We start from the raw sequence: 16,028 nt of genomic DNA, 5'->3' as shown, positions 1-16,028 counted from the left end.
CAAAAAAACTCCAGGTACTGGTCATCTCATTAGGAACTGATACTTGTATAATTCTGTATTCTTGTTTGCTTGTTAAAGGTTCTACATGCCTGCCATCTGCTTTGCTTCTCATCTCTTGGGAATATAAATTTACATGATCACAGAAGTCCTGGAAGAATGGTTAGGCATTTTCAAATTTGACAAAGTATTTACTAAGCTCTACCGTAGTCTGGGCACTGGTTGGCTATGCAGAGGAGAGTTCCAGCAAATAACACCTCTGTTCACTGCCTGAGTCCAGAACCAGTTCATGCATAAGATAAAGGAGTAGGCAGATGAGGAAGAGCTCCTCCTTGTTGCTGGGTAAGGGTGTGGCATGGGTGTGGGCCTGTGTGGGCTTCCTGATACTGGACTCCCGAGCTCGCCTTCCTAGTCTCGGGCAGCACTGATGACCATAGGCTGGTGTCTTAGTCCAGTCTGCTATCACAAAGTCTCCCAGGGAAGTTAGAAGTTCAAGATCAGGGGGACAACAGGGTGAGTTTCCAGTGCGGGCTCTTCTGAGTTGCAGACAGCAGAGTTCTTAATGTGTCCTCACAAGGTGGAAAGAGGGTGAGAGAGGTCTTTGGGGACTCTTATAAGGGCACAAATCCAATTATGGGAGCTGCACCCTCATGACCAAATCACCTCACAAAGCCTCTTAACATCTTCACACTGAAGTTCAGCATATGAATTAGGGCATAGCAGAGGGTCAGTATGGCGCTACCTGCTAAAACCTATGGGTGGAGCAGATGAGAATGGGGGAAGAAGGGGATGAGAGATTTGCCTGACCTTCCTAGGGGGAGTCTGAGGTTATACCGAGGAGAAGTGCCTCCCCATGGAAGGTGACATGGGATCAGCCCATTCCTCACCCATCAGTCACCTGCCACCAACAAAGACTGGCTCAAGAACAGAGGTGTGAACTCCCCATGATCTGCAAAGAGACTGGGTTTCCCGTCCCTCTGCTTCTTTCCTTCACTAGCCTCTGGCTCCTCTGATGGAGGCAAAGACTCTCCTAGGGTAAAATCGCTCTCCTTGGCCTTCATTTTATCCACTCTGGGGCCATTTCTATGGCTGAATATCCTGGGGCCACCCCTCTCCCTGGCTGCCTTTCACTGAGAGGTGGCCATATGCTATTTTTGACTTGGGAGACTGGAATGCAGCCAGAAGTTCTGGGGAGGGTGCTGTTCTCAATCTGGAAAGTGGATCCTTTCTAGAGGAGAGCACTGAGGGGGGACTCTTCACTCTTCTTTCACCTTCATGCCTGAAATGTGCGAAGAGGGGACTTGGAGGAACATAGCCGCCTTGCAGGAAGACAACTGATGGGGGATGACTCGGGCCTCCTGCTGAGGAGTGAAGCATCTGGACAGTGCTGGGCTCCCCATGGCATGGGGGGTGGTCGGCATCGGTTCCCAAATGGTGTGACTCTTGCTATGTATCAGAACATAGGAATATTGGATTGGGGTTTGATCCAGAGCTGTACTTAATTTTTAAAATGTTCTTTTTGAGAGAGGTGTTTGATTCTACATTTTCTGATGACTAAGGCAGATTAGTGCTTTTGCAGTTAAATATGCTTTAACTATTTTTTTTTTTAGACATGTATTGAATAATATAGCTTAAAAGTTCCAGGGGAGTGGGAGATGCCCACTCCCTCACCCTGGATGACTGAGAACAATTTGAAAGAAGGACCTTACACCCAGTTTGAACTCTTCCTACCACCCATGTTTGAAGGGAACTTCTAGCCCAGAATCTCAGCCTGTTTTCAGATGCCTCAGACTTCTTTGGAGTTCTTCTGGGGCTACCTTGGGAAGATATAGGGAGGCTGTGTGTGAAGAGATATACAGATTTCAGGTTTGGCTTGATCAGGGTTCTCATTCTAGCCACACACACACACACACACACCCCTCAACCAGGACATCTCCACTTTTACTAGTCCTCTTCTGAGCTTGTTACTCTCAGAACAAATGAATCCAGGAGAAAAAGATGGGGATGTTTCATGTTGTTGAACTAAGTTTAGAAACACTTATTTGTCAAAAATGAAGTTTAAAAACCACTTATCTTTGCTAACATCCTCATTTCATAAATAAGGAAGCTGACGGCCAACAAAGTTCAAATGACTTGATCAAGGGGTAGATGACAACTGAGTTTTCCAGGACCCTCCCTTCCTGTTCCCGCTATATTGTTATTATACATAACAATTAATGCTTAATTTCCACAGGTTCTGAAAGAGGAAATTTTCTGCCAAACATTCATCTCTGCAAGATTAGATGTCTCAGGAATAGCTCACCATCCAGGAGCCTCACAGTGGGAATGCCACAGGACTCTGAACCTCAGCCACAGAGCAGAAGTTCATGATATATTAAAATTCCAGAGATACACAGATTTCAGGTTTGGCTTGATCAGGGTTCTCATTCTATATGCTCTGCTCTCTTCCATGGGCTAACTCAGTCTGACTGCCCACATGATTGTTCCCTACGGGGACAATAATCCTGAAATAATCCTGACCTTTGCTCAGCTCTAATTATTGCATCCATGAACCAATAGCTGTAGCAAGCTATTTGGTTCTTGCTTTTTGCAAGAATGTACTCTTTAATCATAACTGTGCTTACTCCAGTTTTAAAAAATCTTTATAGCTTAATGACCTCCTATGATCTAGTGATCAATTAATTTCCTTATTGTCCCCATTCTTCCTTTTCTGGTAAAGCATTGCTTGATTTTAGACTTCCACATTCTTTCCTTTAGAGCTATCTCCATTAATTTTTTTTTTTTTAGTTGTAGCTGGACACAATAACTCTATTTTGTTTATGTGGTGCTGAGAATCGAACTCAATGTTTCACACATGCTAGGCAAGTGCTCTTCCACCGAGCCACAACCCCAGCCCCTAGAGCTGTCTCCATTTTTGACATTGTCCTATCTGAGTATCTGGGTGGGATTGCTCATCTCTTGCAGCATTCCCTGTCACAGAGGCCTGGGGAGTGATCTGTTTGTCTTTTCTAATTGGTGGGGTGGGGTTTATGTTCCCTCTGCAACATCTTTTGAGGGTCCTCTGTGGAGATGATTGTGATACATGAGGCTGGGAGGTTGGAAAACCAAGCTCCATAGTGAGCCAAGTTTGCTCAGGGGATCAAAGGCCACCAGCACCCCCTGCTCCAAGCACAGTATAGGCAGCCCCTCGAATGCCCCAACCAGGAGTGGGGAATTAGGACCAGAGCTGTGCAATGTGCCCAAATGCTTAACTTTCAAAACATTCCTGAACTTTATACTTTGTGTGGATTAGTAGGAAATCCTTTAAACCAAAATGACTTCCATCTTTGTTTCTTAGGACAATAAAATGATAAAGGCTGGAGTGGGGTAACGAGCCCTAAGGCATGAGTTGGGGAGGGTGACAGAGCAGAGAAAGAGGAAAAGGGTAGAGTGGCCCAGCAGAGGACTTAGCAGTGGAAGTTTCTAGAATTCTTGCTCCTAAGGGTTTTTCATGGGAGGATAATGGGTGGGGATTTCCTTGAAGATTTTGAGGAATATCTCACAACTCTACCAAGTAGTAATTTCATTTGCAAGAAGTAAATAGATCAAAATAAAAAAAAAAACACCACACAAGCAACAATTTTTATGACAGTGAATATGTCTTTACATAAAACAGTATTTGCTATAATAGCAAAGTCTAAGAGCAAGTTGAATGTCCAAAGACAAAGAAACAATAAAACAAATGGAGATGTCAGTATCATCTATCCATCCACGGGCAGGAAGGCAATGAAGACTCCATCAATGTGTTGGCCGAACACAGTAGTCGCTAGCTGCAAGTGGCTATTTAAATTTGTTTTTAATGAATTAAAATAAGATAAAAAGTTCCATTCTGCACATTAAACCAGCCTCACTTCTAGTGCTCCAGAGGCACATGTGGCTGGTGGCTCTTGTCACAGTGCAGGTATTGAGCATTTTTATTAGCACAGAAAATTCTACTGGACAGCACTGCTCTGGGAAGCTGGGAAAACAGGTGACTGTTCAATTAAAATAGAAAATAGCCCAAGAAGCAGCAAGCATGTAGATTCTACCCACACAGAGGTTATGTACACTGGTGGATAAGGATTAGTCAAGACCAGGAAGCATTAAAATTAACTTCCAGAAGGAAAATTGAGACACTGAGTGGATTTTCAAGTTATTTTTCAGAGCAGTCTAGAGTCCAAAACCAATACATAAAGATTTGGAAAACTCTTTAGGAAACCGATTGGCCTTGCTGCTCCTGGGCTAGAACAGGGAAGCGGTGGAGGAGGTGTCAGACTGGAGAGCAAGGTACTAGCTCTGCTCGCGTGACTAAAATAGCTCTATGATCTTGGGGACGTCCCACTGAGTCGCTCGGTCTCTTTTGTTGGATAAGCTCCAAGGTCCCTTCCACCTTAAAGAAATTATTCGTTTGATTTAAGTTATTGTAGGGACAGAGGCAAATTGTCAGATGGTCAGCAGAGTCTGGGGTCCTCTGGTGGATCTCAGGGATGAAGGAGGAGAGGCAGAAGGGATTCCAGGGGACGGAGAAGCTGGTCAGTGACAAGAGGAGGATTTGTGTTCTAGACACTCAAGGGCTAGAAGGAAAATTGCATCCGTTTTATTAACTGCTAGAGATGCCTTTGAACATACCTAAGTGAAACTGCAACCCAGCTCAGAAAATCCCAGCTCGGTCAGTTCCTCAGAAGCCCCGCCCCCTCTTTCTCTGGTTTCCTCTCCAGTTACCAGTGGTTCACTGAACACCTCCCGTTGGCTGGTTAATAATACTCTGGAGGAGGGCGATTCTTCCATTTTTCAATTATTTTTCAGATGTCAGGTCATAAAATCATACTTCTTGAAAATCACTTATTCTGGAACATTTCCTCTCTGAATTGATTATACAGTTACAGTATTTTATCTAAATCATTTCACATTTCTTTTTAAAGTTGGAAGATAGGTAGCATTTTATGCCATTTCCTACTTCATAGAGTGTTCTATTAATCATTGCAAGGACAAATGCTCTCAATAAATAGTCAATATCATCATCATCATCATCCACCTTTATGATTTTTAATGCATAATCACACATTGACATACGTTTGATATATAGTATATGTACTGTGGTATGCATCTCTGTTTATACTTCTATCGTACATGTCAACAAACTACTTAAATCTCTAATTGGAAAGTCCTTTAATAGTATCAAAAATACTCAGGAGTTGGTGTGTACGTATGTGTGTGATCTACACATTCATTGCATAACAAACCACTTACTATATATCATGCCCCATGAGAGATGCAAGTTGGAAACAGCTTGTCCTGCATGCAAAGGACATTACAATCAAAAGGACATATGCCTTGATCATTTCTGTGTAGGTTCCAAATTAGAAAATATTGGGAATTCAAAGACATATTTCAAAGCCAATGGCATAGAACTCAGACTTTTTTTTTCTTACAGAAATTATATACGTTTAATATAAATCAAACCCTCCCAAAATGACTGAATGTATAAGATGGGTACAACCTTATTTAACATAATTTAATTACATTTAGCAATACATTTGTAGTATCTTAGTTTTCTGCTGCTACAATAGAATACCCATGGATTGGGAAATTTTAAAAGAACTGAAGTTTATTTCTCAGAGTTCTGAAGGCTGGGAGTCCAAGGCCACATCTGGTGAGGGCCTTCTTTCAGCATCAAAATGTGGCAGAGGGCATCACGTGACAAGATCAAAAGAGCATGCAAGCTCAAGTCTCCTCTTCTTAGGAAGCTACTAGTCCCATCATGGAGGCCCCTTCTCATGACCTCATCTAACCCTATTACCGCCCCAAAGCTCCATCTCCAAATACCATCAACATACACAATGCATGAACTTGGGGGTGGGGGGACACAGTCAAACCACAGCATATTCTTTACCTTGGGAGGAACAAGAATTCAGCAATGAGTAAGACCTACTTCTGATTTTCAAGTAGCTCATAGTGGGATAGGGAAAGCCACCCATAAATGCATGATTGCCAAGTGGCACAATGGGTGCAGAGTAGCCCTGGGTGCTTTCACAGGGCACACAGATCACTTGTGGACTGAGTACATGTGTGCTGTGGTTGAGGGACAAACCAAGGGTGCTGGAGCTCATTTCCCTCTGATAATCTCTGGCAGCAGAAGAGCAAGGATCTCCCTCCCCGACTCTTCCAACCACCAGCTCCCAAGTGGTCAGGTCCATGCCCAGAGTGAAGGCTGAAGAACTTGTCAAACCAGGACTTGCTGCCAAAGCCACTCTGCAGGCTAACTTCCTGTTTTTTCCGTATTTTTCACCAGGAACCACAGAAAGGGTAACTTGATTTTCTTCCACTGACAGCTCTGTTGGTTTCTTTCCTGGATTATCGTGCAGCTGGGAGTGGGCCAGGAAGCCCATTAAGAGCTTCTCACTGTCTTTCTGATAAAATCCAACCTCCCTTCCAGGTGGGTCCTCATCTCCCTCTCCATCTTCCCCAACATGTCCACACTGCACTCCCCGTGATTCCTCTGACCCACCACACTCCAGTCTTCTCCAGTCTCTTCTACATACTGCCCCTCTGGTCTAGAGCACCTTTCCTCCTACTCTTGGCTGGCTGAAGCCGGGTCATTCTTTGGTCTTCAGTGTCCACACCATTTCCTTAGGGAGGTGTGTGCTGACCTCTGAGATAAGGGAGCTCCTAGATAACCCAGGACTTATCTTAGGTCTGCATCAACCTTCACAGTGATTGTTCCCTTCACACCTTTCTTCTATAAGCACAGATCGCATTCCCAGGTCCTGCCCCATAATTTGGTAGATGCAGGGCCGGGTGACCTGTGCTGTCACACAGGGACTCATGCTTAGGAAGGTGGATTAATGTTGTTGTCATCTAGAAAATATTTCATTCTGCACAGGGGACCCCATGCTTTCATTTTTTTTCTGGGCCTCACATGTTATACAACTGACGCTACATGGTCAGTGAACAAAATTAATGCATATATTACCCCTTACAAAATGTTGAGCCAAGTAAATTAAGGCCTCTGAACTCCTGATTTCGAACACAATAAAATAATCTGGGGGAAAAAATTGCACTATTTTATGTAGAAAACTTTATGATCTGTTTTGCTATTTTCAGATATTGTTTGTTCATATGAGAAAAAAAGAAACAATCCCCGAAAGATCGGTGCTGTCTGTCCTGCAAGATGGATCTTTATTAAAAATTATATTTGATTCAATCACAATCATTATAAATTAAAAAAAAGAAAACTGAGTCCAGGATGATTTAGTCTTGTGTTTGATTCATTTAAATTAAAAAGACAGGTACAACTTAGAAAGGAAAGGAAGCAGGAAAAATTCTGCAAATAGTGATATCTTGATTTCTACCTCTATGAGGGGAAGGAAGAAAGTGTATCTGTTTGGATAGTAAAAGCCATATTAGAAAAGTTAAAATGTAGCGGACGTGGCTATTCCATGAATCAGCTCGAGGGTAATATTTAAGAGAGAACGTCCCTGGGCTTTGAACTTGTAAGGCCTGAAAAAGGCCACGAGGTAGGCTTTGTGAAAGCATTCAGGAAGTCTCTTAGTCTTACAGGTGGCATAAATTTATTTCTCAGTTATGGACGCTGAGAAGTTCAAGATCAAGGCACTAACAGATTTGATGTCCAGGCCCCTTCCTCAAAGCCCGTGCCTTCTCTCTATGTCTGCACATGGTGGAAGGGATGATGGACTGCCCTTGGGCCTTTTACAAGGACATGGATGCCATTCCTGAGGACTTCACCTCCCAGAGACCTCACCTCCTAATACTGTCCCTTTGGGGTTTAGGAATTTGACATGTGAATTTGGGGAACACAAACATTCAGCCTATAGAAGGGAGTCCTTTGTTTTTATAAGGGTCTCTCTGAGTCACCTCACTATCTCTAGCAGGGACAATGACTGTCTTCACCATCTTTGGCACTCTGGAGAAGGCAGCTCTGGTGGGAAGGTGGATTCTGCTCACCAGGGCCTGAACTCTCTCTGCCATGTGATAATCTGACTTTTTCTAACTCCTGTGAGTCAAGAGGGACCTGATCCAGGTGTGTCCTCACCAATAACTTGCTGTGTGACTTCCCCTCTTCAGACCTCAGCTTCCCCATCTGTAAAGTGAAGAATAGAAAGTTTTCTCATCCTCTCCTGCTTGTCTTTCCGGTACCCCAAATCTCTGCCAAAGAGCATCCCTTCTCCTGATCCCAGGAATGAGAAACTCTTATCCAGATCTCCATTGGCATTTCCTCAACCCTCCCTTCTTTCTTGAAAATGCTATTGTGTTTTTCCCTTTGTCCTTCTGTATATTCTCTCTCACTCTGTCATTTTTTTTTTTTTGTAAAACAAAAAAACAAACAAACAAACAAAACCCCTTCTTGTTGGCACATTATAATTACAGATATTAGTGGGACACATAGTCACACATGCATACAACATAATTCAGTCAGTTTTGTTCCCCATTTCCCTACCTCCCTCCCTCCCCCCGGCTCCTTTCCTCTACTCTAGAGTTTTCCTTTATTTTCATGAGAGCACCCCTGACCTTTTACCCTCTACCCTTTCTTGAGTTCCCTGCCTCATGTCTGCTCAACCTTCGAGAAGTTAAATTCCACCCTCCCAAACTCTCTCCAGCTGTGTGCCACATTCTGCCATTTTTCTATAGCTTCCCATGCATTCTTACAGTCTGTGATTTCTTCTGTCCTTGGTCTCATCACACTGTTTTATCATTGTCCATTTCCTTGTTTGTTGCTCTGGAGTTTGAAAGTTCTTTGAGGTCCTAGACTCTTCCTCTTCAACATCTAGCCCAGTCACAGGGACATAGCAGGCAGCCAAACTATAGAATGAATGATTGAACAAATGAACGGGTGAAGGCCTCCTTTTCACCAAGCATTCTTTTGGAAAGACGTACTGTGCTTAACTGGGCCTTCTGGAACACAGTGAGTAATTTGGAGGAGTCAAGGTGTAGAGGTTCAGGCTGGTGAGAGAAAGGGTCTCTCCACTGCTCTGCTGGCCCTCCTGCTTGGCCTCAGCCCCCATCAGCCTAGAGTACAGTGTCATTGTAAGGAGTAGTTACGGGAGGTACCAGGGAGCTTCCGGGGTTTTATTGATCTCCTCTGCCTTAGCTGGACAGTCTTCAACCCATCTGAATGGGGTTGACAGTAAGAAGGTGGGGAGGGGAACACTCTGGGTAGCTCCTGTAGGCTGCCATGATTTCTCCCTCAGAGATGCCCAGAAGCACCTAAATAGAGATGTGATCATCAGGCGTGGCCAGCAGTGGGCACAGTGGAAATCATGTGTGCAGCAAACACTCGTGGAGGGTCTGCACTAGTGCCAAGCAAGAGACTGGTGCTGGCTAAGATCTACGGATGAACCAGGTGCAGTACCTGGCTCAAGAAGCTACTCCTCTCTAATGGAGCTAGATCACAGACAGAGGATTAGAGTGGAATGACTTTAGCTACTCTTTTTTACTCCACTCAGGATCTAAACAGTTAATAAGCCCACATCCCTGATTTTATGGAAATGGAAATGTCAAGCTAATAGTAGGAAATTTTAAAATTAACCAAGTCCTTTTACGAGCACAACCTTTAGACCTCATAGAAATCTCATGAGTTATGTAGAATTGTCCTCTTCTCAGATAAGGCTAGGAGAGGCTAGGAGAAATTAAATGACTTGCTTAAAGTCACCCAGTGTCCTGGTGTGTCCTGGGACCAGTACCATTCGAATCGTTCACCTAACTGTTGTGTATACTCCATTTTCCAGAAGGCTTGCTACTTAGGAAGCCAGATCTAAGTTTCTCTGAGGTCTTGAGGTGCCTTTAAAATGACCACAGAGTTTGGCTCCATATCCTTAAGTCAGAAGTGTCTTTTTTTAGTTTTGAGAAAATTAAATATCCACAGCAGGCCTATGATGAGATGGGAGGAGGTCTGAGCATAAGAGAAGGAAACTACAGCCCAGGGTGGGGAGTTGGTGGGAGGAAGGTGACATGCTGGGCTCATCTGGCCTGGGGAGTTCAGGGCTGCTCTGGTTGCAGAGGCCAGGCTGGGGAAGGAGGCTGGTGGCCCCAGGCATAATGGTCAAAGGACAATGCATACTCAGGCCAAGCAGACACCAGCACTGGCACTGATTGGCACTAGTGAGCATAATCCAGCAATTGGGAGTTGGCCTGATTGCTACCCGGTGGCCCAGAGCAGGGCAGGCAGGGGCAGCCGGTGAGCAATGCAGATTCTCCCCCTCCAGGGAGGAGACAGGCACAGGGCAGGGAAAGACTATCCTAGAGAGAGCCAGGAGGTGGGGACTTGGGTCAGATTATTGATCAGATTTTGATGTAAGGAATAAAGGCATAAGAAAGGTGCCAGCACTCATTGAGTACCTACTGTGTGCCACGCGCTTTTCCATATGCGAGCTCCAGTCTTCCCAACAGTCTTGTGAGGGGGAATTAGCATCCATACTGCATGCGCAAGCTCATAATTTGCCAGAGGTCCTGGAGTTAATCAGAGGCCAAGGCCAAGTTTGAATCTGAACACAGACAGGCCTGACTACCCCTCCCCCCAAACAAGGCAAAGCTCTTCCTGGGGCTGGGGACACCAGGGTGCACCCCCGCCCAGCACTGGGGGATGTTTTGATCCTGGTAATGAAGTCCAGCCCACTTTGGCATACCCCTGGCCAGGGACCTCTGGTCCTACCCAGAAACAAAGAAAGTCAGGGCCTGTAGGCGGGTGGAGCCCATAGGAGACCCCCCAGGGTGGTCAAGGCCAGGGAACCCAGGAAGGACACCATAGGAAGTGTGGTAACTTGCAATTAAGTGGAAGAGCCAATTACTCAGAATACCGCAGGCCTCAACCATTCTGAAACGAGTTTACTGTAATTCCAGATAAAAACAAGACTTTCGGAGCGGATACTTAGAGACTTGAGGCAGGGTTGGTTTATTTTTTTCTCTACAGTTTCAGTATAATTCAGCACTTTCACTTTGCGAAGATAAGCCTGACCTTTCTGTGGTCTGGGGACTGCTGACTCAACAATTGGGGTAACCAGTGGTGCACTCATGACCCGAAACAAGCCTGGCGGTTGTCAGGGTTTTCAATCTCCTCCCTTGGGCTCTCGCCATCTCTGGAAACAGGGCCTTTATCAGCCCTGGGAGCCCAGGTGACAATAGGGGTCTGGATAGGCGGTCATGATTTCAAGAGCTTTTGAAGAGGGAATTTTCCCAAGTTCACTGGGGAGGACAGAGCGCTGATTTAGCCTGGGTCTTCCCTCCTTCCCTATGGTAGCCCAGATGGCGACTGAAGATGAAAAACGAAAAGAGGAAGGAAGAGGGGAGAAAAGGGGAAGAGAGGATGGGGAGAGTGGGGTGGCCAGCAAGGAAGGATTGCTTTTATTTCCTTGGAAATATTTTGCTTCTTTCTAAAGCTCAAATTTGAGGTTCTCTTAGAAAAGGAAAAGACCTAGTTTCCTCCAAATGCCTATGAGCAAGGATTTTCAACTGGCTCTGTTAGTAGTTTCTTTGGAGTCTGACTGTGAACTTGTTTACTCCCCATGTGAGAAACACAGACGAAAGTTCTACCGTCTCCAAAACAAAGGCAGCCCTCACCCCACCTGTGAGCCACAAAGTGACATTTTTGATGTACTTATCATAAATCAAATCTGCTGTGTACACCAGTAAATGGTGCCAGTAAGCCAGGTGTAACCAAATCGGACTTCAGCCTTGACTTCCAGTGGCGATAACAAGGATGTGCTGACCTAGGAAAATGATAAGCCATGGGTGCCCTGCACCTGCCCTTGCAGAAGATGGAGATGGTTGCAGGGGTCAGAGTCTGGGATAAGGAGATTCTGGAATCAATGATGACCCAGTGGTCATGAGCAACAGGCTCAAGAAAAGTCAGATGGAGTGAGTCACACTTTAGAATTTCATGTGGCCTCTGTTTGCTTCTCATGGGTTTTCTACATTTTCCTTGTAAGAACAGATGCTCAACTTTGCTGTGGGCTAAAGGGAAGGTCTCAAAAATGACCTACATTCTGGCTGATAGGATCCAAGCCCTGGCTCAAGCCTTAAGCGACAGTCCCTGGTCCTGAATGGATTCTCCATAAATGTATCTGGCACAAAGAACCCAGAGAAAGGATGCCATGAAATGGTGCCAGTTCTCTGCCCAGTGTAAAATGACCGGCAAGAACCACGCTGTGTTTGGAGAGATACAGAGTAACTGGGAGGATATGGAATGGTGGGTTTATAGGTGATTTTGATTTTCTTAACAATTTTTAAAAATAGGTTTGAATTCCCCCTCAATCATTGCATCAAACATGTCACCTTTCTAAATTGAATTAATTTTCAATTTGAGCCTCTTTTTAAAAATTTTTCTTTTAGTTGTAGATGGACACAATACCTTTGTTTTATTTATTTTTATGTGGTGCTGAGAATCGATCCCAGGGCCTCACACATGCTAGGCAAGCACTCTACCGCTGAGCTACAACCCTTTGAGCCTCTGCTTTTAATGATTAAAAAATGCCATCAAAATTTCATTTTGCAGAGACTATCCTCTTCTGTAAGATTATAAAATGATCCCAGGGTCTTATATGGTACTTCAAAGACCATCACTGGTGGTCACCATCTTTATTGCTGCTAATCTTTTCCCTTCTTTGGGACACTGAATAGCAGGGAGTGTCCCTTCACTGTGGCCTTCCTTATCATCTCATCTGCAAGCTTTGTTGTAGAGATTGTTTTGGAGTTTGAGGCTGTGGCTTGGGAGACCTAGCCATTATAGCATGCCATGATCTCAGATGCCATGTATAAGGGGGACAAGGACTTTAAGGAAACTCCAACCTTCCACTCCCCTTTGTAATATTGGAAAATAGCCTCCATGGTTTAGATCTTTGCCCCTTCCTACTCACAACACCATTCCTATCTCCTTCCACTCTGGATCAATCCAGATTGACTGCCTCAACAAAACACTACAAATCAGAAGGCTTAAACAAAAGGCCAGGTGCAGTGAGCACACCTCTAATCCCAGTGGCTCAGGAGGCTGAGACAGGAGGATCACAAATTCAAAGACAGCCTTAGCAAAAGCAAGTGCTAAGCAACTCAGTGAGACCCTGTCTCTAAATAAAAGACAAAATAGGGCTGGGGATGTGGCTCAGTGGTCGAGTGCCTCTGAGTTCAATCCCCCATACCAGGAAAAAAAAAAAGGCTTAAACAACAGTAAGTGATTTTCGTATTCCCGCTCTAGAAGTCTGCAATCAAAGTGTGTCAGAATGGGTTCCTTTTGAGGCTGTAAGGGGAGGATCAGTTCTAGGCCTTACTCCTTGGCTTATAGATGGTTGTCTTCTCCCTATGCATATCTCTGTGCTCAAATTTCCCCTTTTTATAAGGACACCAGTCTTATTGGATGGGAGCCCACCCTAATGACCTCACTTTAGCATGTTTACCTCTCTGAAGACCTGATCTCCAATTAAGGTCAATTCTGAGATACCAGGGGATAGGACTTCAACTTATGCATTTTTTTTGGAGGGGGGCGTAAACAAACCAATCCATAATAGGGCCTAAATATAAGGATGGGGGAAACAACCAAGAGCTCAGGCTAAAAATAAATAAATAAATCAACTGAATTTTGTTGTTGTTTGGTAGGGAGCTTGAACTTAGGGCCCTGCACATGCTAAGTATGTGCTCTACCACTGAACAATAAAGGCCATAAACTTGACTTTGCCAAATAGTATTAGATTCACAGAAAAATGGAGAAGATAGTACAGAGTTCCCATATACTTTTGCACCATGGGAGACCAGAGTCCATGGCTTGTTCAGATTTCCTTAGTTTCTTCTCAATGTTCTTTTTCAGGCCACCCAGGGTACCGTGCTGCATTTATTTATGTGTCTCTGAGTTTCTCTTGGCGGTGCCTGTCTCCAACTCCTTGTTTGGATGACTTTGACAGTTTTAAAGAGTTTAATGAAGTATTTTATAGGAGGCCTGTGTTAGCTTTGTGTTGCTGTAATCAAAAACTTATCAAGAACATCTCAGAGGAGGAAAAGCTTATTTTAGGCTCATAGTTTTAGAGGCCTTAGTACATGGTCAGCCAACTCCATTGTTCTGTAGGCAGAGCCTGACAGAAGGACATGTGTAGGAAAGCTGCTCAATTCATGACAGCTGGGAACAAAGTATAATCCCCAAAGGCATACCCCTAGTGACCTACTTCCTCCAGTCATGCCCCATCTACCTACAGTTACCACCCAGTAATCCAATCAAATTATTAATCCAGTAAATGGATTAATCCACTGATTAGATTATGACACTCCTACTCTAATAATTTCGTCTCTGAATTCCTGCATTGAGCTCTTTGGGGGGATACCTGGTATCTAAACCATCACAATACCCCTTGGTTGGATTTTGTCTGGTGTTTTTCTCATGATTAGGCTGCAGTTATGGGTTTTGGGAAAGCGATGGCAGCTATGCAGAATAATATGATTTATTACTGTTGTTATTGATCTTGACCACCTGGATGAAGTAGTGTTTATCAGATTTCTTGACTGTAAAGTTACTCTTTCCCCCTGTTTTCTCTACTGTACTCTCTGAAGGAAGTCACTTTATACAACATACCCTACAGGAGTAGGGGTCTGTGTTCTCCTTCCTCAAGGAGGGTCTCCATAATTACCTAGAACTCTTCTGCATGGAAATTTGTCTCTTTTCACCATTTATTAATTTTTTTCAATCATTTATTCATATCAGTGTGGACTCATGGATATTTATTTTATGCTTTACCTTCTTTAAAAAATTTTTTTTTTCGTTGTTGATGGACCTTTATTTTACTTATTTTTATGTGGTGCTGAGGATAGAACCCAGTGCCTCACACATTAGGCAAGCACTCTACCACTGTGCCAAACCCCCAGCCCTATGCTTTGCTTACTAATTCAATACTACTTTACTTTATTGCTCAAATGGTTCCATCTTTGGCCATTGGGAGCTCTTTCAGTTGACACTGGTGACATTTTGACATGTCACTCATTATCAATGTGGAGGTTTTTGTTTTCTGTTTTTTGAGTACTTTCTTACTTTCTGGCTCTATGACATGCCATGTTCCCACTTATTGGTACTGACTCAGGACCAGTTTTGTTTTTTGTATGAGTCTCTAAATTGTTCCTGATATCCATATTCCCATTTTTGGTCTTTATTCGAGAAACTCAATTTTGTCTTTGTCCTTATTATGGTTTGGATCTGGAATGTCCCCCCAAACTTTATGTGTTGAAGCTTGGCTTCCAATACAGCAAGGTTCAGAGATAGGACTTTTGGGACAGAATTGAACCACGAGGGCTCTAATCTCATTAGTAGATCAATTCATTTAATGGATTCTAATTATAATTAGAATAAAATACTTAGAGGAAGTGGAAACTCTAGGCAAGTGGAGCCTTGGTGTATGTGTGTGTGTGTGGGGGTGCCATGGGACTATATCTTGTCCTTGGCCCCTTCCAGGCTCTCCCTCAGTGCTCCCCAGCTACCAAGAGCTGACAGGATTTCCTCTGCCACGCCCTTCCACCATGATGTTTCCACATTGGACTGATTGTGAACAGAAACCTCTGAAACCATGATCCAAATATATTTAAACATCATTTTTCCCATAGTATATTCCATAGTATAGGTGAAAATAGAGCCCTAAAATCATGTGATCCCCATTTTTTTAGAGTCTCATTCCATATTAACCAAAATAAATTTTTTCCCTCCAAGTTGTTTTTCTCAGGCATTTGGTTGTAGTGATAAAAAAACTGATCAACCCAGTCCTCACTTGATCCCTATGTCTAGTGACATTCCATTTGCTGACGGCTTATGTGCTTCCCTGATGTTGACCACAGTTCTGCTTTCGTGCTTCCCGTGTCACATCTTCCCTATTCCCCATTTCCATGCTGCCTCCCTTTCCCAGCCCTTCACCTTCCCCAAACCCAGCCTGGGACCTCTTTGCAGCCAAGTCTTTCTAGGGCAGACAGGTCCATCCTTACCAGATCCCCAGTCACTACCCCTCCTCAAGATGATTCATTTTATTATCCCCGTACAA

At 44.0% G+C, this 16,028-nt stretch overlaps 1 long non-coding RNA gene across 1 annotated transcript; it reads left to right on the top strand.

Moving 5' to 3' along the window:
- The first annotated feature begins 384 nt into the window (after positions 1 to 384).
- LOC114094730 (uncharacterized) lies at positions 385 to 7,254 on the top strand. Its single transcript, XR_003583129.3, has 4 exons — positions 385 to 510; positions 2,231 to 2,400; positions 6,308 to 6,451; positions 7,120 to 7,254. It is a non-coding gene; the product is annotated as an uncharacterized lncRNA (long non-coding RNA).
- Positions 7,255 to 16,028: the final 8,774 nt, after the last annotated feature.

This window comes from Marmota flaviventris, chromosome 7, assembly GCF_047511675.1.
Source record: "Marmota flaviventris isolate mMarFla1 chromosome 7, mMarFla1.hap1, whole genome shotgun sequence".
NCBI classification, from domain to species: domain Eukaryota; kingdom Metazoa; phylum Chordata; class Mammalia; order Rodentia; family Sciuridae; genus Marmota; species Marmota flaviventris.
Note: the sequence above shows the minus strand (reverse complement) of the source record. Positions and strands in the feature narration are given on the sequence as shown.